We start from the raw sequence: 24,280 nt of genomic DNA, 5'->3' as shown, positions 1-24,280 counted from the left end.
GTGGGCCTCTTTGCATCCATCTTGTTTGGGATTCTCTGTGCTTCCTGGATTTGCATGTCTATTTTCTTCACTAAATTAGGGAAGTTTTCTTTCATTATTTTTTCAAATAGATTTCCAATTTTTGCTCTTTCTCTTCTCCTTCTGGTACTCTATGATGTGAATGTTGGAACACTTGAAGTTGTCCCAAAGGTTGTTTACACCATCCTCTTTATTTTGGATACCTTTTTTTTCTCGTTGTTCTGGTTGGTTATTTTTTGCTTCCTTATGTTCCAAATCATTGATTTGATTCTCAGCTTCATCCATTGTACTGCTGTTTCCCTGTAAATTGTTTTTTATTTCAACTAGTGTATCCTTCATTTCTGACTGGGTCTTCTTTATGTTGCTGAGGTCCTCACTAAGTTCCTTGAGCATCCTTACAGCTAGTGTTTTGAACTCTGCATCTGATAGATTGCTTATCTCTCTTTTGTTTAAGTTTTTTTCTTGGAGTTTTGATCTGCTTTTTCATTTGGGCCATGTTTCTTTGTCTCCTCATTTTGGCAGGTTTACTGTGTTTGTTTCTATGTATTAGGTAGAGCTGCTTTGACTCTGTGTCTTGGTAGTGTGGCCTAATGTAGTAGGTATCCTTAGGGTCCAGTGGCACTGCCTTCCCCTATCACCCAAGCTGGGTGCTTGAATGTGCCCTTCATGTGGTCTGAGTGTACCCTCCTCTTGTAGTTGAGCCTTGATTGATGTTGGTAGGTCGATGGGAGGGATTTATCCAGGCCAGTCAGTTGCAAGGATTTGTTGTGACCACTTACAACCAACTGCTACCCTCTGTGGAGGATTAGCTGGGCAGGGGCAGTGTGGCAGTCCTCTGACATGGTGTGTATCTGTCCATTGGGTGCACAGGCTCTGGGTGGTGCGGGCCCTGGGTGGTTTCCTGAATGGTGCGGGTCAAGGTTAGCCCCCATCTGTGTTTTGCCCGGGGCACCCTGCCTCATCTATAAAGCAATCTGAGATGGCTGCTACTTGTGCTGGGCTTTGAGATTCTCAGGCGAAGCCAAGCTGTGAATCTAGGCTGGAAGCTTCTAGTCCTAGGCTTAGGGCTATGTAGCAAGAGATACAGGGGCTGGGGTGGGGATAAGGGGGGCTTGCTGAGGCCAGCTGTTGCTTGTTTGAGAGTATTTAGGAAATTATGAAGCTTGAGCCAAGACCAGCTGTTCATATGGAAAGGTATTGTTAACAGCTGTAAGTTGTATGCATCTGAGCCACAGCGGATCTTCAGGCTGGTGCAAACAGTGTCGGCCAGATTGATGGAATATGGCACCCACCGTGCCCACTCTGTGGCTCTGCCTGCCTTTCTGTCTGGGAGAAAGCTGTCCCGCTGCTCTCACCTTGATGCCAGATGCTTCAGGTCCTCCCTGTATGCCACTGGTGCCTTTCAAGCTGCTACTCTGATGCTGGAGCTCCGAAGGAGTGAGTCTGAGTAAGTCTGTGTGTGGGTTCTTTAAGAGGAACTGCTTGGGCTCCACCAGTTCCTTCTGCTGACTCAATCCCCACTGGTTTTTGTAGCCAGAAGTTATGAGGACGTATCTTCCTGGCATTGCTACCCTAGGCTAGAGTACCAGGTGTGGGGCTGGAACTCCCAAGGTATTCCTCCTGAATTTTTATCCACCGCATGTGTGTATGACAGACTAGCCTGTTCTATATCTCTGTCCCTCCTACCAATATGGATGGATGTGGTTTCTTTTGAGAAAGAAGAAATTTTATTTTAATTTTGAGGTTATCAGATTTCCATTCAACTTGATTTCTGCCAGTTCTGAGTGATGGTGGTTCTGTAATTTAGTTGTTATTTCGATGTGGTTGTGTGAGAAAGCAAGCGTGTTTACCTAGGCTTCCATCTTGACCAGAAGTCCATACCAAGACTTTTGGTTCATCAATATCAAACATTAAATTATTAGTCAGTGAAAATTTTAAAAATAGTACTAGAATATATTCCATGAAAATTTAAAGTAATAGGTTTACTAGAATCTCACACCACAGGTAGGTAGCTCAGTTGGTTGGAGCATTGTCCCAGTGCACCAGGGTTGTGGGTTCAATCACCAGTCAGGGCAGATACAGGAGGGAACCAGTTAATGCGTAAATAAGTGGAACAACAAATTGATCTCTCTCTCTTTCAAATCAACTTAAAATAGTTTTTAAAAGATTACATATAAACACTTCATTAAACCTCTGCATGGGCATCTTCTGTTTTGAAACACAATGAAAGAAATTACTTTGGTGAAAATAGTAGAGTTTACTACAGTTAAGTGGTTTTTTTAAAAAAAATCTCTGGCCTTAAATTAAAAGACTAATTTATTAAGCAGTCTACAAATTTGGAGAATATTTATAATATGTGTTACAGAGAAAGAGCTATTAAAATATTTAATATACAAAACATATACAATATACCCTTGCATAAATTGCACACTTAGATTAAGATATACTAACATTCCAAAAAATGAAATAAATGGTCAACAGACAATTTGTAATAGTGGAAATACAAATGGAAAAATGGGAAGTTATAAGTAAAAAAAATGTCAATTAAAACATCAAAATAATATATTTGGCTATGAACTTACTTCGGCTTTTAACAAGTGAGCAGCTTGCTATTGGCAAGAGTGGTTCTTATATATTGCTGTGAGAATGCAAATCCCGCAATTTTGGGAAAGCAATTTTGAAAAGTTTATTGAGAACCCCAAAATATTACTTTTTCATTCGTGGATAGGAATATATGTAAGGAAATAAATTTATTTAAGAAATAACGTGAAATGCTTCCTGCATTTAAATGATCCTGAAAACACGCACGTGTGCATATGGAAGACATATGATTAACATATGTCTTAAATGATTCACAATAAGGAGATAGTTAAATGAATCAGGATGATGAATTACAGCGACATTTAAAATGACAAAGAACCATCTTTGTTAGCATTTAAACGGAAAAGAAACAGATAATAACATAGGCAGATTGTTTCATTTTAACTATGTCAACCCAACTCCTACAAAAGACAGCAGCGTGAATATAACAATATTCATGGTAGACCAGTCAGTAGCTTTGCTTCCACATAAATACAGTGGCGGGATCAGGATGTCGTTATTAAGTGTTAATAGGTGTACTTTGTGGGGACAGGTGTTGCTGCCCATCTCTGATGATCAGAGTTGGATTGAACGGTAATGTCCTTACCATCATTCGTTAACTGACCTTGAAGAGCAGCTATTCAACCTATTTCAACCTCATTGTCTTTATCACCCATACGCTATTAGCAAAACTATGTAGTACCTCACTCTCAGGGTCATTTGAAAGATACAATAAGGTGAATGTGCAAGTACTCTGTAAATGGCGTGTAAAAGATTATATATTTTCATGAAGTACTTGGTAACTCTCAAGTATACTAAAGTCTTGCCTGAGTCTATGGCTGAATTTATTGACACAAAGTGGACCGTGCATGGCTGAGTGGTGTTCCTGTAAAAAAGTACAGTTATTTTTATTTTTTGTTTGTTTGGGTATTTTTAGGCCTCAAATTTCTTTAATAAAGAATTTTGCAAAAGGGTCCAACACTTCATTAAAGGTAACCAAGCATGCTTGGAGAGCATACAACGTGAACAAAACTTAGCAGGCACAACAAACACTATAACAGGGCCCTCAGGCTATATCTTATATTGAAGAAAAGAAACAAAATGGAAAATTTGGGTAGAGAATCGAAAACTACAAAGAATGAAAAGGAAAAGCCTAGAACCGAAAGTTAGCTTACCTGAAATTAACTCAATAGAGGGTTTAATAGCAGATTTGACGTAGCAGGGAATACGGATGAATGTGCAAGCAAAAAAATTAAGAAAATTTCCAAAATGAAGCATGATAAATAAAAATCTACCCATGGTATCAATTTGTCCATCAGCGTTCAATCAAAGGGATATTTATGCCAGCACGACATTACATGCAGAAAGAGCTGTGAGGTCATGAGGATAAAAAGCACTGGCTAATTAACAAAAACACTCAGTTGAAAGGGTGGAAAGGCAGGCTGCCAATGTGAAGAGCAATGTGAAAATGAAATCCGAAGCATGAGACCTGAAAGTTTCCATAAGAAACAACTTGAAGATTTTGGTATAAAGGACAGGAGTGACAGACACATGCTAAGGGGTAGCAGACCACCGAGCAGCCTATTTTGATTGGGTGATTATTTTTAGTCACCTGAAAATGGAATGGTTTTCATTGCATAGGTGCCACCTGTTATAAAGGGAATAGAGCCCAGAGAGAAAGAAAGGAAGAGGGGTGGACTCAAGTGCAGTGTGAGAGGCGAGAGCGGGCTAGAACATCATGCCCTGCCACTCTGCAGCTCTAAAGCAAGCACCATGGCAACCACGGGTGGGGCTGGAAGCGTCCTGTTTCAGTAAGTCCCGAAATACAAGTCTTTCCTACAACACCACTTCCTTTACCAGGATAAATCGCCCCTCAAAGATAAGACTAAGGGAAGGGCAGGAATACGAAGCTTACGCTAGGCTATTCTAAAGCATATGGCGTGAGAGAGGAAGAAGTACAGAAAGTTCAGGTACGTTTAAGCGTTTGGGGAGGAGAACTGTGAAGGTGAACCTGTGACGTCGGTCTTCCCCATCTGAGCACGTGGACTCGGTCCTGCAGTCACCGCGGCTGTGCTCTGGTTCCTGGGGTAGGAGAATCACCTCTTCCGGAGCCTTGCTCTCCGACGGAGCACATGAAAGGCTGAGATGTCTGGTCTGTGTGACTAATTCTATCACAGCTCTTGACAACTCATTCTGAAAAAAATGTAGTCCAACTAACTGACAGACTGAATTGACTGAATATACCATTTGTCAAATAATTGGTTGCATTTCTTTCGCTTGAATCTAAAAACAATGTGACTTAAGAGTCTGGGAGGAGAATTTATGCTTGACCTCCTTGTTGCTACCAAATCCACCATCCAATAAATTTTACTGTTTGTTTTTTGTTATAAAATCAATGGTTCTCATTGAGTAAAAGTTTTAAAAAACAGAAAAGAAGGAAAAAGATAAAGCATCATAGTTCTATTATTTAGAGTTACATGGCTATTCATATGTTGTGTTTTCCTCTGCAGACTTTAAAAAGTGTATATATGCATATTTATGCTTAACAGTGTAATTTANGTCCATCAGCGTTCAATCAAAGGGATATTTATGCCAGCACGACATTACATGCAGAAAGAGCTGTGAGGTCATGAGGATAAAAAGCACTGGCTAATTAACAAAAACACTCAGTTGAAAGGGTGGAAAGGCAGGCTGCCAATGTGAAGAGCAATGTGAAAATGAAATCCGAAGCATGAGACCTGAAAGTTTCCATAAGAAACAACTTGAAGATTTTGGTATAAAGGACAGGAGTGACAGACACATGCTAAGGGGTAGCAGACCACCGAGCAGCCTATTTTGATTGGGTGATTATTTTTAGTCACCTGAAAATGGAATGGTTTTCATTGCATAGGTGCCACCTGTTATAAAGGGAATAGAGCCCAGAGAGAAAGAAAGGAAGAGGGGTGGACTCAAGTGAGAACGGGCTAGAACATCATGCCCTTCCACTCTCTGCAGCTCTAAAGCAAGCACCATGGCAACCACGGGTGGGGCTGGAAGCGCCCTGTTTCAGTAAGTCCCGAAATATAAGTCTTTCCTACAACACTACTTCCTTTACCAGGATAAATCGCCCCTCAAAGATAAGACTAGGGGAAGGGCAGGAATACGAAGCTTACGTTAGGCTATTCTAAAGCATATGGCGTGAGAGAGGAAGAAGTACAGAAAGTTCAGGTACGTTTGAGCGTTTGGGGAGGAGAACTGTGAAGGTGAACCTGTGACGTCGCTCTTCCCCATCTGAGCACGTGGACTGGGTCCTGCAGTCACCGCGGCTGTGCTCTGGTTCCTGGGGTAGGAGGATCACCTCTTCCGGAGCCTTGCTCTCCGACGGAGCACATGAAAGGCCGAGATGTCTGGTCCGTGTGACTAATTCTATCACAGCTCTTGACAACTCACTCTGAAAAAAATGTAGTCCAACTAATTGACAGACTGAATTGACTGAATATACCATTTGTCAAATAATTGGTTGCATTTCTTTCGCTTGAATCTGAAAACAATGTGACTTAAGAGTTTGGGAGGAGAATTTATGCTTGACCTCCTTGTTGCTACCAAATCCACCATTCAATAAATTTTACTGTTTGCTTTTTGTCATAAAATCAATGATTCTCATTGAGTAAAAGTTTTAAAAAGCAGAAAAGAAGGAAAAAGATAAAGCATCATAGTTCTATTATTTAGAGTTACGTGGCTATTCATATGTTGTGTTTTCCTCTGCATGCTTTAAAAAGTGTATATATGCATATTTATGCTTAACAGTGTAATTTATATTTTAATTTATGATGTCATTACATATTTCTTTAATGTATGTCTTAATGACTGTCATACCTCTCTAGTTGGTGGAATCATTAACTGTCTATTGGTTCACTGAATTATACTTCTAGTTTATTATACTAGATTGCCCTACAGTAATTTACAAAGTACTAAAATCTTTGTATATGATTCTTATATGCAGTTGAGATTATTTTTAGGGTAGATTTCAAGAAGCAGATCATTTTCCAATTACCCTTTCTAATAGTTGTTATCTGTGAATGATTCAAAAACACACCATAGTCCTACAGTTTAGGGGCCACTGGAGTGAAAAGTCTCAAAAGTTTTGAAAGTTTTTAAGAAATAAAATATATTCATCTCATCCAGAGCCAACAGATTCTTAATTAAGAAACATTTGAAGCGTTTAATGTTCATTAAAGTCATCAATGAAACAAATATGTCCACTGGTGTCACTATTATTTAACAGTGATCTGGGGATATTAGCTTAGACAATGGTACAAGAGGATTCTGCATTAGATTTAAGATGAAAAAATTGGAAAGGAGATGTAAAATTATTCTCTGATGCTATGTCTTATATGCTTTAAAAGTCCCTGCTTAAATAGTAAGAGGGTTTAGGAGTATAAATAGGCACAGATTAATATTAAGAAGTGAAGGTTCTTAATGCTAAGAAATATTAATATTAATTAAATATTACTATTTACTAATATTAGTATTAATTAAGAAAGTTACAGTTCTTAGAAATATACCATACAATAAAGTGCAAAACAAAAGTGAAAAAAAGATGACAAAACATGCCTATAAAAAAGCAACCAACACACCTGAAAGAAAACCAAATACCATGTGTGTGAAATAAATTCTGATGCCTGGTCAAAGGTAAGTGTTTACACTCTTTGGAAAGACGTTTGGTGAATGAGTAACATGGTACATGGATGCGGTAAAGGCCTTCACTGTCCGGCTCTGTCTCTATACCCATGCGAGGTGCCGCCGGCCTTTACAGTTCTCATCAGCAGGTAGAGTCACTTCTCCTGGGTCTGGGCTGGGCTTGTAATTTTGGGGGGCCAGCAGGAGGGTTTGTGATTCATCATAAACATCTTTTTGTTATGTCAAGCTCAGTGCATTGTCATATGACAAATGTTTGGTCTTAGTTTTGTCTTGTGTGTTCTGTTTTAAAAATATGTTCACTAAATAGCCTCATTGTGTGGCCTGATTTTGTACATGTACTTTTTTAATCCTCATCTAAGGATATATTTATTGTTTTTAGAGAGAGAGGAAGGAGGAGGAGAGACAGACAGACAGACAGACATCGATTGGTTGCCTCCCCTATGCTCCATGACCAGAGGTCGAACCTACCCCCTAGCTGTGTGCCCAGACAGAGATAGAACCCACAACATTTTGGTTATGGGATGGCGCTCTAACCAACTGGGCCACCTGGCCAGGGCTGTGCATGCATTTTTTTTTGTTTAGGAAATGATCATCAGAATTATAACTTTATACAAGAACTTGAATGCTTGATTTTAGATGGTCTCCATGACATCTTACAGGAAGCAATGATAGCATAGATACTCTGTCTTTTCCCCTTCTTCCTCATCTTCCCTACCCATCTTTTGGTTGGTTGTATCATCTTTCTTAGTGTTTACCTTTGTGCTGTTGAATAAGTCTGCTCTTCTTGGACTGGGTTGATGGAGAGAGTCAATGAAGAGGAACGGGTAGAGCTAAGTGATTCGCCAAGAACTGAGGAAATACGGAGCACTAGCAAAAGTCAGAGATGGGGAAAGGGGCAGCGGTGGGTGCCAGAACACCGGGAGAGCGCTAGCCACAGAGAAGGGCTGCTGAACAGGGGTCACGGCCACAGGTAGAGGGTGCAGCGCTGACCATGTTGAGACAGTCCTCAGTCCTCCTCTTCATCACTAAAATGGGGAAATAATAACCCTCTAATAGAGTGTGGTTGCAATTCATACACACAAGTGAGATACATAATAACTATTCTAGCATAGTAACAAACAAATCCCCAGTACCGATGGGTGAGTAGATGTGCAGATTATGGGCGAAGGGTCGTGTGCACACACAGGTGTGTGTAGGGAGGAGAGAGGAAGATAGGCGTGTCAGTGAAGGCACTACAGGATGCACTGTTTACAGTGGAGTTTGGCTTGAGCCTAAGGTGAGTTCCTATGCTTTTTAACTTCATTACCTGGACTCAAAATTTCTTTCTGTGGTCATTCAGCTTCCTCTAAACCTCTCCTGCCATGAACTTATCTCATTTCCAGTCTCTATGAGTGTGTGCTTGTGTTTCTGTGCATGTGTGCACGTGGCATTTTTTTCTATAGTTTACATAAAAATGTGCAAGGTAGAATTCCATCTGCATAACCACAGCAATGTTTTGTCACTGCAGAAAGAAAATAAAGCAATCAGTGTCGCCAATCTAATTTGATATGAACCTTACTGTCCACGTCATTTGTAGTTTGACACGTTTGAATGTGCTTTTAAACAGCCCTCTGTGCCCCGGAGCCCTCCGCGCCCCGGAGCCCTCCGCACCCCGGAGCCCTCCGCACCCCGGAGCCCTCCGCACCCCGGAGCCCTCCGCACTGCGCCACAGTGTGGAGACCGAAGAGAACTTGTCTGTGTGGACAGTGAACTCTGACAGTGCAGAGGGAGTGATTGCTATTCAGAAAGAGTAAGACAATAGAAAGAATTCCAATGATCTGAAAAAATTAGAGTTTATTGAATGAGTACAGAGCAGAGCAATTCTGGAGATACAGGCTGTGCTACTAAAACAAATATCAAATTCTCAAATCGGATTTACAAGAGCAGCAGCAAAATGACATTTACGCGTGTGTGAGTGAGAGATGGAGACAATGAGAGACAAGGAAAGATACAGATCGAAGCAGGCACTGGGAAAGAGATTAAGATGAAGGCGTTGAGAGCAGAGAGACAAGGGGAGACAGTCAGGGAGAAGAACGAAGGGGGGAATATGTGGGTATTGAGAGACACAAGGAAAGAGGAAGAATGAGAGAACGACATTCAAGAAAAAAAGTATTGGGTTGGTTCTTTGAGGAAGGAGCCAGGTGATGATGGCCTGATACGGATTGCTTCCCACTGCTGGAGCTGTTGTTGGGCATAAAAATTCTAGATGTGGGAGGCGGGGCCTGTGGGCCCCAAGGAGGTTTATGAATACCCTGAAATTGTACGTAATGCTTTTGTGTGTAACATTGTAGCTACAGGCCTCTTCTGAGGACAGGATCTAGCTCTGCTCAGAATCTCAAAGGATCCATGATCGCAAATAGGCTAAATGATGAGCACGGGGTTACTCTAGCTCCACCTGCCTCCTTCTGATGAATGGGATCCCAGCAGTGCAGCCAGATCTGGTCTTCTGTGCCCGTGAATAACGGCAGCCATGGTACACTTTGTGATAGTCAGTGTGTGAGTGTGTGTGTGTGTGTGTGTGTGTGTGTGTGGAAGGACTTGGACTCGGTTTGGAGAGCTGTGTAGAGGAGGGGACTAGGAGGGGAGGCAGTATGTTTGTCCCCATGGTCCTGAAGTGTGGAAGGGGCCCTGGACCGCATGGGTTTGGACTGTTTTGAGAGATCAAAGTCTGTATGAGGTTATTTGTAGAGACATCAGGATGCCATTTCCTTTTGTTAGCCGTGAGATTCTTCAGTTTAGAAAGGGTGACCAAAGTCTATTTTGGGGGGATGAAATAAGACCAACACATTTTTGAATTTGGGGACTCACTTGCCTACTGTTTGGAAGGCCAGGGAAGAGACAGAGGGAAGTAGCTTGCAGCAGGTCAATAATCAGTTGTTCAGTCTGAAGACCTGCGTGGCATCAAACGCCACCTCAGGTAAATGCTCCACCTTTCAGGGGCCGCGTGTGCATTTGTTAGATTATTTATCTTTGCCCTTTTTCTGTGTTGCCTGACGTTGGGCGGTAGCCACACTGACTTATGCGAAGAGATAACTAAGAGATAACTAAGCTTTCTCTCTCTCTCTTTCTTTCTTTTTATCTTTAGTGGTTCATAGACAATTAGGGAGAGGAAGTTGAAGCTGCTGCTTGTGATGAAGTTCCTGAATTGTTTGTGAATAGATAAAATCCCTATTAGTGATATAGTGAGGCAGCTGAAATCTCACTCATTGTTTTATTCTATGTTGGATTTTATAACTATGAAAATGTATCTTTCTTTATGTTAAAGCCCTTTACCCAGCAAGCCTGTTACATGATTAAAGGAAAAGGTGTGATATTCAGAATTTCAAAAGCTCCTTTGCTCTCTTTCAGGGAGGGAAGTTTCTTTAAAACTATAGCATAAACAGGACAATCTTAAATGAGGGATTGGAAATTACGTAAGGGAAAGAAAAAATACAGATAATAAGAGAATCACAAAGATTATATAGTTTTATTATTCAGAGGTATTTTCAAACTTGTTGGTTATTCTTATACATATATAATAGTTATTTTCTGTATATTTTAAGTACGATTACGACTTTTCCAGAAGAAATCGTAAGGATGTGTTAGAAAAGCACATTGGGAAAAAGCACAGTGGATAAAGAATGAATGCAGAGCCCTGGCTGGACTGAGTGCCAGTCTGAGAACCAAAAGGTCGCTGGTTCGATTCCCAGTCAGGGCACAGGCCAGGTCCCCAGTTGGAGGAGTATAAGAGGCAACCAATCAATGTCTCGCTCACACATTGATATTTCTCTCCCTCTCTTTCTCCCTCCCTTCCCCTCTCTCTAAAAGTAAATAAGTCAAATCTTAATGGTAATAAAAAAGAATTAACCTAGAGAATCACAAGGACAGCTTCTTCACTGGTTAGAGGAAAATGAAGCATGGCAGAGAAAAATTTGCATCCTGAGATGCAGCAGTGAAGGGATCTCAGGCAGGCAGGCAGGTGAGGCATGGTTGACATGACTTAGCTCCTGGCTTGAGAGGTAGAGAAAAACATAATAATATAAGAATTAATAATGAGAATAAGATTTGTATCAGACATTTTCAGCTTATTCTATTAAGTTCGAATGCCGTGGGTGTACTCATTCTATGGTATTCGCTGTATAGCTGCCACGTTTGAAGCTGGCTGGCAGGTAAATGTGGAGGTTTATGAGTGGGTGCCCTGGTAGAGATAGTTATGGGGGGGACCCCAAATTTCTGGAATTTACTTACAAAAATTGTGCATTATTTCTTATATGTTTAAACGTCAGTCATCTTCAAAGTACTTCCATTCGATGCAAATACACTTATCAAGAATTTTTTCCATGCTCCAAACAGTTTTGAACTCGTTGGTTTTGATGCCTTTTAGTGCTTCTGCCTTTTTTTGTTTCACCTCTTCTACATCGGCAAAACGTTTCCCTTTGAGGACTGTTTTCTTCCAGGGAAACAAAAAAAAAGTGTTGCTTGGGGTGAGATCGGGTGAACGGGGTGGGAGATGGAGGTCATGCTGTTTTTGGCTAAAAACTGCTGAACTCTCATCACAGTGCGGGCAGGAGCACTTGTATATCGCCCATCATGAAATGGGCAAACACATTGAAATAGTCTCAAAAAAAATTCACTGCAGCTGAACACAGCCTCTCACAACAATGCCAGCTGGCTCACTGATACAGAGGGATTCTTACAACACTCACCTAGTGGGGGAAGCCTGTACTACCAGGGGCCTGCCCTCCGTAAGATAATTCTAGTTTTTTGGGGGAGTCCCCCTCATGGCTATCCAACAAACATCTGTGCTCCCATTCACAATATACTGGAAAGATGTTACTTAGGTATCTGCTTGCAGATAGCAGTTTATGGTCTTGTAAACTGTAGGAAGCAATATAAAAGTGCAATAGTTTATGAACTGTGGAGGGGAAGGGTCTGGCGGTCAGAGAAGGCCTTTGTGAGGAGGTGACCCTTGAAGTGAGACATAAACGCTGAGCAAGAAGCAGCCTTACAATGACCTGTACAACAGGTGTTTCAGGCAGAAGGTAAATGCAGACACCCTTTCGTTTGCTGGGGATGCAGGAAGGATGCTCCCAGCACTGAGAATGAGGGGGAGCATGACTGGGGCATGGGGACAGGTCACGGGGGCCCTTAGTGGCCATGCTAAGGAATCCCAGGAGCCACGGCGGACTTTAAGCAGGACACAGGCATGATCTGATTTCTTCAGTGACAGGATCTCTCTGGCTGCTGTGCAGAGAATGAATTGCAACAGGGCAAAACCTGAGGGGCACTGCAGTCATCTAAGCAAGTGGTGTGAGGGACTTGCGCTGCAGCGGGCACGGTAGAGATGATCTAAGACACTGAACTTCGGGTGTGAAAATGTAGCATAAGACCTCTGTGTGAGTCACTGTCCCCATTAGGCTGCTGGAATGTGAGGAGTCAGAAAGTGTGAACACTTGGTAAGGTATATGATTGTCCGATCTCTATGCTGTATACCTGGACCTAATTCAAGACAATATGGGGTGTAAACTGTATTTGAAAAGATGGGAGAGAGGATGTGAAGCAGATAGATATGACTTACTATCTCGATATTATTATTTGAATATGCTAAGATTCTTATTTTAACATCTGATTATACTAAAGGGCCAGGATCAGCAAGCTGGAGGCTGTGGGCCAATGCTGCCTATTGTCTGTTTTGTGAATAAAGTTTTTTGAAACATAGCTCCCCTCCTTCATTGAGGTATTCATATTGCTGCTTTGGGCATTAACAAGAGTGGAGTTGAGAAGTTGTAACAAAGACCTCCCGGGCAGCAAAGCCTAAAAGATTTTCTATCTTGCCCTTTATAGAAAAAGTTTCAAACCCCTGCCGAAGAGCAATATTCTTTACATTTTATTATTTAGCTTGTTGTAAGAAAAATCTGAAACTGAAATAATGGAATTACCTAATTCTCAGGCAACTCTTAGCACCTCTCGGGGCTCCAGCTAGGTACCATTTTTTTTTCTTTTTCCCTTTCACGGCATATGTTTGCTTTAAAGCAGTCAGTAAAATCAAAATTTGTGCTCATCAGCCATCATAAAGGTTATGTCTTAGATTTGGGAGAAACCTGAGTGATCATTGGGTCTAACCCTTCATTATTTTAGAGGGGGCAAGGGCACCCCATGGTTCTTACATCACTAGCTCAGGACCACGAAGTCGCCTAGGGACAAAGGGAAGCTTCCCCTGCCTGCTCTCCTGCTCTCCCAGCTTCCACCGATTTTTCCTCCCCATCACACTGGACCTCTTAACACTCGACGTGGAAAGCCTTGCTCATCACAGATACGAACTGATGGAGATTTTCTTTAAAAGTCATTGTTCTTTCCATCAAGTTTAAAGTGTCCAGTGTTTGTTTCTTTGGAACTAGGTTGTTTTTCATTGATAAAATGATTCAACTATGCTATTTTTAAAATGGATAATGTGGAAAATTTCAAACACTTAGCCCCTGTGTATCCATCACTCAGTTCTAGCAATGAACATGTGGCCCACCCGATTTCCTCTGTTCACTCACTCAGTCTCTAACCTCCAACATCTGGGTTATTTTGAAGCAAATCCCAGATATTCCATCATTTAATTACAGATGCTTCAGTATTCATCTCTAAAAGATAAGCACATTTTAGAATGACATGATAAAAGCTAGCAATAATTCTTTTAATATCACCAATACCCATTTGTGTTCAAATATCCTCATGGCCTCTTAAATTTTTTGAGTTAATATGTAGGTTTCTTATTTTTCATTGTTAAGGAAACCTAGACATTTGTCCTGGAAGTGTCCCACTCTCTAAATTTTACAATGATATACCCATAGTGGAATGATTTAATTCAAATAGCCATCCTCCAATTAATGTGAACGTAATATTTGATTTGGAAAGTGGAACTTCAGAGTTTTTTGGGGGGTAGCTCATTTATTGATCACAAAGCCTTCCGTAGTACATACACACACAACCAACACAGACTTCAGAACGCAAGTCAGATCATGCCCCTTCTTTGCTGGAAATTCTTCACTAGTTTCCCATTTTACTCAGCGTAAAAGCGGCCATCTGCCTCTGGTCTACCAGATCCTACATTATTTAGGTCCTTATAATAATCATTATATTAATAACATAATATAATGAATAATTATAACAATAATTAATTACTATTATAGCTCTCCAGCCCTGTCTTATTTCATTCTTCATTCATTGTTCTCCAGCCAATGGATTCACATCCTGGTTCATTAAAACGCTCACCACTCCACTTTCTCAGGAACTTGACACTGGTTGTTCTCTTTTCCTGGCAAGTTCACCTCCCAGGTACCCCATGGCTCATTTCCTCTTCTACCAGATATCCCTCCCATCTCCTTCTGGTCTTAGTCTCATGTCACCTGCCTGGTGAGGCCTTCCATAACCAACCTGTTTTAAACGACCCCCTCTGCCCAGCACTCCCCATTTCCTTTCTCTGCGTTATTTTCTCCACAGCATTTCCCATCTGGCACGTTATACATTTTACTGATTTAGTTTTTTGCCAGGTTCCTTGAATTAGAATAGAAACTTAGTGAAGATAGGGCTTTTGTGTATTTTGCCCTTTTCTGTATTTCTAGTGCCTGATTTATAGGTAGGCATCAGTAAATATTTATTGAAGGCATACATGAATGAATGTAGACCTATTTCTTTAGTAGAATATTATTAAAATGAATAATATGTAGTATAGATCAGAATGCCTCCTTTGAATTGTTGGCTTTTTTCCTATTCCAGTTAATGAAACAGGGCAAACTAAGAGAAAATCAAGGGCCCTTGACTTTGCCCTTTGAGCCTGGGGCCTAGAAGAATGTAGAGTAAACCCTAGCTCATTGTCACTTGTTTCATTTCTTTTTTTCTGAACTTCAATCTGGACCAATGACTGCTCTTGGAGATATAGCTTCTTCCAAAGCCAAAGGTACAATCTGAAAAAAAAAATGAGAGTGAGCATCAAAGAGAAAAATATTCCAAAGCCCCCTGTCCCATGAAACTTCATAGCCATGTGATAACTTGACTTCATGGAGGTACAGAAGAGAGAGGATGTCCATCGTCTTGCCTCAGTTTGGAGTGTGAGGCAAATCTACCTTATCCCAGTGACGTTCATCTTTTGTTAATATCCAGGCATCATCACATGTGTCTTTCCTCCTCTGTTGCCTATCTCTCCATCCCTTCTTCTCCTGAAACATCTGTGTGTGATGCTTTTCTGGCTGTCCTTGTTAGGTCTTCACCATGAGGCAGAAGACAGTGATACCAACACTAAGCGAAGAAAGTATTTTTAGAATTTCTAGATCAGAAAAACTGAGGTTCCGGGTAGAGGCACAAATTCAGGCTTTTAGATCTCTTACTCTAATGCCATAACTTCGTCGTTCACATCAGTCTCTGTGATGCTGTTCGTTAAAATTAGATCTTCATGGACGTCTCACTTGCTTGTGCTACGTTGAGTTTCCTGAATACAAACTCATTTTCTTCAGACTTGAGAGTGTGGCTGATAACCAGAGGATATCCACCTGGTTGGTAAAGACATCTCTCATTGGCTGGCTTTTTTATAGCTCAGGAGCCCCAAAGACATGCACCATGTGGAGCTGGATAAATATTGATTAGACGGATGAAAGGATGCATTTTACGAAACATAAAACACTAAAAAAGAATCAAACTAGTAGCTTCATTTCAGATAGAGAACAGGCTACTAAACTGATGATTGCCTCTTTAAAAGAAGCTGTAGGCAGAAAAATAGAGAGGAAAAAAGACCGCCCAACTAATTCTACCGAAGCACACTGAACATTCATTAATTTATTTACTCATTCATTTCACAAACATTTGTTGAGAGCCTACTATGTCCCAAGCACTATTTTTGGTGCTAAGCATACAAGACAAATGAAACACATTACCTGTTCTTAAGGAGTTCTGCCCGTTGGGGGAAGCAGACTACTAAATCAGCAATTACAATGCAGTACGATAAATACTGTACCAGAGATAACCGAATGTTACTGTAGCCCAGGTAAGTATCTGTTAGTTAAAATGATGGGTAGGGGAAAGAAGAGGATATGAAATTGTTCTTTAGGCACAGAAAGCAGTAGATACAAAACACAGATGTGCCTTATGGGAACAGTAAGTGTTTTGACTGGAGCTCAGCATCACTCCTGAGCTATGTTTTGAGATGAGGCTGGAAAAGGAGAGAACGTACCACGGGAGGCTTTGCACAGCATTGTAAGGAGGCTGGATTTCATCAAGTTATGGGCAGCAGCATCCATGGTGGTCAAGCCTCGGAAACAACCCAAGCGTCCTTTGATGGATGATTGGATAAAAAAGATATGGCATGTATGTACAATGGAATACTACTCAGCCATCAGAAAAGATGAAATACTGCTATTTGTGACAATGTGGATGGATCTCGAGAATATCCTGCTAAGTGAAATAAGTCAGAAAAAAGGCAAGAACTGTATGATTTCACTTATATGTGGGATCTAAAAACTGAAAGCAACAAACAAACGTATAAGATGAACAAACTAAAACTCACTGGCACAGACAACAACATAGTGGTTAAGGGAGGGGAGGGAGGAATGGGAGGAGGATGAAGAGGGTAAAGGTCAAATATTTGGTGACAAAAGGAAACTTGACTTTGGCTGGTGAGCACACAATGTAGTATACAGATGATGTGTTATACACTTGAAATTGTACACTGGAAACCTACTTAATTTGATTAACCAATGTCACGCCATTTGATAAACAAAAAAAAAAAATAAGGTGGGTAAAGGCAAGAAATGGCACAATCATAAGCATTAAATCATATGAGAATGAAAGCTAAGACTGAGCCTGGATAAAGGTGCCAGTGAATCTAGGAGAAAGATTTTAGAAGCCTACTATAGGGCTTCTAAAGTGACACTATAGCCATCCAAAGCCATCTAAGTGACACTATAGATGATTTATTACATGTAGAGGTGGACAGGCAAAGGGAGATGGATACTGAGAAGATGCAGGTGGTGCTTAAAGATCCAGGGATGGATGGAAGTTCAAACGAAGGGGTTTTTAGAGGGGGGAGACAGTTAACTGGGACAAAAATCACAAAGAAGACAATAAGTTCAGAGAAACTAAGAATTGCCTATGGATTTATCATTAGGAACTGAATTATGATCTTTGCCACATTAGTTTTTAAAGAAATGGTTAGGACTTCCGCCAAGATGGAGGCATAGGTGGAAACACTGTGCCTTCTCCCACAACCAAGTTTCAATACAACAAAAGTTTTGGAGAACTAAGACACACCCAGAGACCAGAAAACCGAATTATACGGAGGAAGTCTGACAGCTACGAACCATTCAATGGGGACGGTAAGAGAGGCAGAGCCAGCAGCGGAGCAAGGTCGGGAAGGACAGACCTAGGAGCGCCGGCAGCCCGGACCTAGTCAGGGTGCGGGGCAGACTGACCAAGGTCGCACATTCGCGCGCAGTGAGACAGACCACACAGGCCCCAGGGGGCAAACCCAGTGGTGGAGGGCTGACAGCGGTGGCACACTCGCGTGCAGTGGAGCGGGGCGCGTGGCCCTGGTGACAGTGGTGGCTGCGGTGCTGGTGGGGGTCGCGGAGGTGGGCGCCGGAGGGAAGCCATTGCCCCCCTTTGACCCCGCCCCCACATACAGCGTCACAACCCAGCGACTGAGTTGCCCTGCTCTGGTGAAAACCTAGGGCTCCGTTCCTGCTACTTAACAGTCAAGAACAGCCCAAAAGATGGTGCAAGAACTCAAAGTCCCAGAGCCAATAACTCTAAGCGAGCAACAGATTGCCAGCCTCTCAGAAGCCCAATTTAAAACACTATTTATCAGGATGCTCACAGAATTGGTAGAGTACAGTCACAAATTAGAGGAACTTAGTCACAAATTAGAGGAACATATGAAGGCTAAACTAATTGAAATGAAGGGAGAGGTCCAGGAAACCAATAGCGATGGAAAGGAAAATGGGACTCAAATCAAGGGAGTGGACCAGAAGGAAGAACGAAACATCCAACCAGAAAATAGTAAAGAAACAAGAATTCAAAAAAATGAGGAGAGGCTTAGGAACCTCCAGGACATCTTTAAATGTTCCAACATCCGGATTATAGGGGTACCAGAAGGGGGAAAGAAACAGCCATGAGTGGAAAATGTATTTGAACAAATAATAAAGGAGAACTTCCCCAGTCTGGCAAGGGAAATAGACTTCCAGGAAATCCAGGAAGCTCAGAGAGTCCCAAAGAAGTTGGACCCAAGAAGGAACACACCAAGGCACATCATAATTACATTAGCCAAGACTAAAATGAAGGAGAGAATCCTAGAAGCAGCAAGGGATAAGGGGACAGTCACCTACAAAGGAGTACCCATCAGACTGTCAGCGGATTTCTCAAAAGAGACCTTACAGGCAAGAAGGGGCTGGAAAGAAGTATTCCAAGTCATGAAATCCAAAGACCTACAGCCAAGATTGCTTTATCCAGCAAAACTTTCATTTAGAATGGAAGGACAGATAAAGTGCTTCTCAGACAAGGTCAAGTTCAAGGAGTTCATCATCACCAAGCCCTTATTATATGAAATGCTAAAGGGACTTATATAAGAAAAAGAAGATGAAAAATATCAACAGTGAAAGGACAGCAAACACACAGTTATTAACAACCACACCTAAAAGAAAAGCAAACCAAGAGGACAGCTAGATCAGGAGTGGAACCATAGAAATGAAGAACACATGGAGGGTTAGAAACAGGGGGGTGGGAGGAGGAGAAGTGGGGAGAAGGCACAGAAAATAGCATAGACGGTAGGTAGAAAATAGATAGGGGGGAGGGCGAGAATAGTGGGGGAAATATAGAATCTAAAGAAGTTGAGACACGTGGTTATAAACTAAGGGGGGAGAAGGGTGGGGGAGGGAGTGTGCGGGTGGAGGGGAATGAAGGGGTAAATAGAACAACTGTAATGGTATAATCAATAAACTATATTTAAAAAAAATAAATCTAAAAGTTAAAAAGAAAAAAAAGAAATGGTTAGATTGTAAGTCAGTTTTCAATGCGCTAAGGCAGGAATGGATCCAAATTATGGGTGACTTCTTTATAAGAAATTTTTAAATGTTAAAACATATATAATTATGAATTCAGAACCACGCACAAGGCCTTGGAAGGGGTTCATGCACTGAGGAGCCCTGATATACAGCTTGCTCTGCTTTTAAACAAGTTCATCTCGGACCCGAAGAAAGAATGGGCGATGATGAAATCCCAAGTGTTAGTCTCTCCTTCAAGAACATTGGATTTGAAGGAAAGAAAGATTGAAAAATAACTGTCTGTGCATGTAGTTAGAGAGCAGAGGGCACAGGAGGAGTGTGAGTGTGAGTGATATGAGGTGACATGAGCATGCTGGTGACAGGACTTGAGGGGATGGGGAGGGAGGTGTGATAGAGACATAGGAGAGAGCATACGAGGTATAACAGAGAACTGGAGGGTATAGGAGGGGATGGACCCAGTGGAAAAAGGACAAACGGAAGCGCGTTCAAGCCCAAATGAGAAGATTCATGGGAGGAGACTGAACGTGCACCCAAAGATGTGGGGATTGCGTCAAGCAGGGGCAGTGGGTGTCACTGAATCTCAAGTAGGAAATTTGTGAAAATCTTGGGAACACAGGTAGTGCTGAAAAGAGTTAAGGGTAACTGAGTGGGGGAGGGTGGTCCAAGATGAAGTTTCAGCATAGCCAATAGTGTTTGATGATCAGAAGGCCATCACGGACTTTTATCAAGGAAATAGTGGAGTGATGGGGATAGGAGCCCAAGGGCAGGTTGAAAGGTGAAGGGGAGGTGAAGTGCAGCAGCGCGTGTGGTCTCATGTTTGTGAAGGGGAGGGGGAGATAGGGCTGGAGCCTGGGGATCAAGTGAGGTCAAGCAAGTATTTCATTATTTTATTTTATTTTATTTTTTTAATCAATGTATGGTTGCTTCTCGTGCATCCCCTGCAGAGAACTGGCCCCTGCCGGAAACTGGCCTGCAACCCAAGCATGTGCCCTGACTGGCGATAGTCTGGTTCGCAGGCCCATGCTCAATCCACTGAGCTACACCAGCCAGGGCGCAAGTATTTCATTATTTACTTACTTAGAGTGTGTGGTAAGATAGAGCATACTTATGTGATGGGAAATCAAACTGGAAGAGGGGAGAGAGGGGATGAGGGAAATGTTTCAGGGAAAAGAAAAGCCTTGGTTAAAAAAAATTATTGTTCTCTTTCTAATTTGAAAAGGAGTTTGCACAGGTAAAGCATTCAAACAATGTAGAAATAATACAGAATGTGAAAAATGTATAATTACGCTTTCTAAAAATAAATACTGATAAAATTTTTGTTTGGTTTTATACTTCCAGGCATTTTTTTCTATTATAAATATGATTATATTGTACATGCAGACAGATATAAAGCTGGAAAGATACTTTTTATTGGAATTAAACAGAATATTCAGTATACTAACAATTTTACTTAAAACTGTGGAGTGATGTTCATATAAGATAGAGTCTAGCTCATTCTTTTTGGTGATGAATTATTTAAAAAATCAATCCCCTATTGATGAGTATAATTGTTTTCAGTTTACCACAATTCCAAGAAAGCCTACAGTCAACATCTTTACACATTTCTGAGTGCTTGTATAAAATTTATTTATTAAAGTAGATATATGTAAATTTATGTTATTATCAGGTCTTTCCAATTTTTTCTCAAAAGGTCATTGTTGTAATTTATACTTCTACCCACAATCCATCGAGTGCTTGGAAAGTCATCATTTTGGTACTAAACTTAACTCAGTTGAGAACTGGAGTGACCACACCTTGAAGTCCTCTGAATTACCCAGAAATCCTTTGCAGAAGCATCTCGCATACCTTAAGTACTGGCTTCCTCCGACAGAAACTTCTGTTGAAGAACTGAATTCAGTGAAGAACAAGCATTTCATAGTCAATTCTGTGATCCCATGCTCTGCTGATTTTTATTCCATGGACGAGAGGATTTGGGCCCGATTATAGGTTAAATACATGGATTATTAGAACTTTAGGGGTAGAAGGAATGAAGAGAACTTTTAGTTCAGCCCTTTCCTTGTGTCACTGAAAAAGAAAATTGCTCAGAGAAGCAGGGCTTCCTGATGTATTCCCACTCATGTTTGCAGCTGCTTCTTCCCGACATTGATTTTACAGGGGATGCCTTCTCTTGCTGCTCCACTCGTGGCCCCTGTTCCCTAACACTTAGCCTCACACTGTGTGTTTACCTGGGGTTGACCAGAGTCTGTGTGGCATTATAAAGCTTGTTTCTGTACCTGCTTCTTGTTTGTCGGGCCTTAAGCTAAGAAGATTTTTTTTTTTTGAGCAAGACCATGCCCCAATCATCTTTGAGTCCTCTGTTCCCATTTCCACTGTGTGCTCTACGCCTAAATCATTTTTAAGTTCTTCCCAGTGAATGAAAGAATATAGGCAATTATTCTAATGGATTGTAACATCAGGAAATAGAGACATTCAACCATTGAATGCCTTCTAATGATGGTACACACGCCACTTCCAAGGTGTTCTTGTAAAAAGGGGGAAGGGAAGGGAACCTGAACCTAATCAAGATTAGATTATCAATCTAATTTAGCTAGACTATCAATACACAAGGGACAGAAGAACATGCTAAATGCCAGTAGCGATGAAAGCAGCAGAATCTAAACTGGGCCAGATACAAAAGACAAATGGTCCCATTTCCGCAACTTACAGGTTGACGAAGACTTAAGAGATGTGTGAACCAAGTGAAGTACATTTTGATCCTGATTTGAGCAAAATACTTTATAAAAACACCATGAGATAACTGAGCAAATTTGACGATTAATTCGATATTTGATGGCACTAAGAACTCATTTCTAATGTGTTGGATAATGTTATTATAGTTCTGTTTTTTAAAAAGTCACAATGTCATGTTTCAGAGGGACACACTGACATATTCATGGATGAAACAATATAATCATTAGGATTTTCTTCAGAATAGTTTGAGCTTTATAATTGTTGAAGCTGGACAAAGGAATTATACTATTATAAAAATTATACTATTTTGTCCACTTTTGTGTATGTTCAAAATTGTCTATGATACAAAATCAAAATGTGTGTGGATGAGGATAAATGAATATTATAATTCACTTTTAACTTATGCTGGCATAATTTTTCTTTTCTCTACCTCTACACCGCCCCCCCTTTTAGAAGCCTGACAACAATAGACACATTTTTAAAAAATGAGCTTGAGCTCAGAAGGATATAGACACTCTTTTAAATATGATAACATATAGGAGATATGTTGGTAGTAGGTTCACCTTGGCAGTATATAAATTCTCATGGGTGTTCAGATATCCAACTGGCAGCTGAGGCAACTGTGAAGCTTTCCTCCACCCCCTTCCTACTCTAGTTTCAGGATCTAAAATGGTTCCTCTTGGCTCCCACTGCCACCACCCCCCTCCCCCCTGGGTCCACTGTGGAATCGAATACAGGCAGGAATGGAGCTGGGACTTTGGCATGGGAGGAAGGAGAGGGGAATGAAAGCCCATGAAGGTACAGAGAACACTGAGGCTTTGTTATTGGAGAATAACTGTTTTCCTGGCTCCGTATTTCTCAGGATGATTGAGCTCTTAGGAGACATCTCTAAGACCTTCCGCATAGAAGCATTTGACTTCCGGAAAATCTCAGGCATTTCTGAATACCTGGGTACCTGGGTATCTGCTAGAAGGGACCACTATTGTACTGTTGTACTGCCTTGACGTGAAGTTTTCCCCGTGTTGTTGGTGCTAAGGAGAAGGAGAGTTGCCCTCCCCCTCCCCTGCCTTTTTATATCCTTAAGTTCTTATGTCTGGACTCATAATAAAATTGACACAAGATCAGACTAAAAATAGGAGAAAAACTAATTTACTACGTGCATACGGGAGGTCATTGATGATACTCTCAGAAACGATGAATCAGCCTGCTCTCTGTGCATTTTAGACAAAGAGACAATAGAAAAAACAGGACAAAGGCACTTTAGGTTGAGGTGTTCGTTAGTGGGGAATCTAAACAAGTTGGGGCTTGGGGGACTGATAAAGTAATGGGTTGTTTACGCAAGTTTTTCAGCTCTTGGTTTCTTAACGCTCATGATGAGTGAGTGGGCTGATTTCAGGAGGACAAGGGAGGGTCAAAGTGCCCTTTCTGCACACTTCCTTGTCAAGGAACTTTAATTAAACAGCAATCAATAGGCCATCTGGGATATTTTGGGGTGGACTGCCCCCGGGAAGCGACATTGACATTGTCCGTTTCCCCACTGAAAGGATCTGCTCTGAAGTCAGAGAATCATTGATTAGAGAGTTTGCTTTGTTACTAGCTATGCATCAGTTAGGAGACCTATTTAAAAAGAAATGGAAGAGTAGGTCCTCAGGGAATACCTCCCAAATACCATGTATATTTATGGGACACAGTTTCCTTGGTAACTCATGGAGTGGGGAGAAGGAGGACTGTGAGCTTGCTCCCACAGAGCGGTGGGGAGGGAGCAGTGAGAGTTCATGGTTTCTTTTCCACAGGGTTGGAATGCACAAAACCGTTGCTGCTATCCTTCTCTGGTACCTGCGGGACAGGAAGAGCATCATTAGGAGATGAGGAAGATTCGTCTGACTGTCCATTTCTGCAGGGGAATGTGCAGGGGAATCAGTTACATGACTTACATTCATATTTACTAGTCAGGGGGTTTGTTAGAGTCCTCACTGGGGTTCCACTGAGTTAAATACATGTAGACAGTTTTAAGGTTTTCTGAGATTCAGCCGTAGTATTTAGTTAGAAAATAATATCCGGCATGGAAAGACAGTGGAGATGGGAATTACCGAGCCTACAGAAAATAGATGCATGTTTTCTCGATGTCGGAAGACAGATTTGGTTGTTTCCAATGAATTGATAGGGCTGAAATGCTATGGTCCCCGAACACACACACACACACACACACACACACACAC

At 41.4% G+C, this 24,280-nt stretch overlaps 1 long non-coding RNA gene across 1 annotated transcript; it reads left to right on the top strand.

Annotated features, from left to right (window-relative positions):
• The first annotated feature begins 637 nt into the window (after positions 1-637).
• Positions 638-22,615, top strand: LOC118989234 (uncharacterized). Its single transcript, XR_005066965.1, has 3 exons — positions 638-730; positions 8,533-8,536; positions 22,604-22,615. It is a non-coding gene; the product is annotated as an uncharacterized LOC118989234 (long non-coding RNA).
• Positions 22,616-24,280: the final 1,665 nt, after the last annotated feature.

Source organism: Sturnira hondurensis, unplaced genomic scaffold, assembly GCF_014824575.4.
Source record: "Sturnira hondurensis isolate 20B ecotype Veracruz unplaced genomic scaffold, ASM1482457v3 Scaffold0006437, whole genome shotgun sequence".
NCBI classification, from domain to species: Eukaryota; Metazoa; Chordata; class Mammalia; order Chiroptera; family Phyllostomidae; genus Sturnira; species Sturnira hondurensis.
This window is presented reverse-complemented; position numbering and strand designations above follow the sequence as displayed.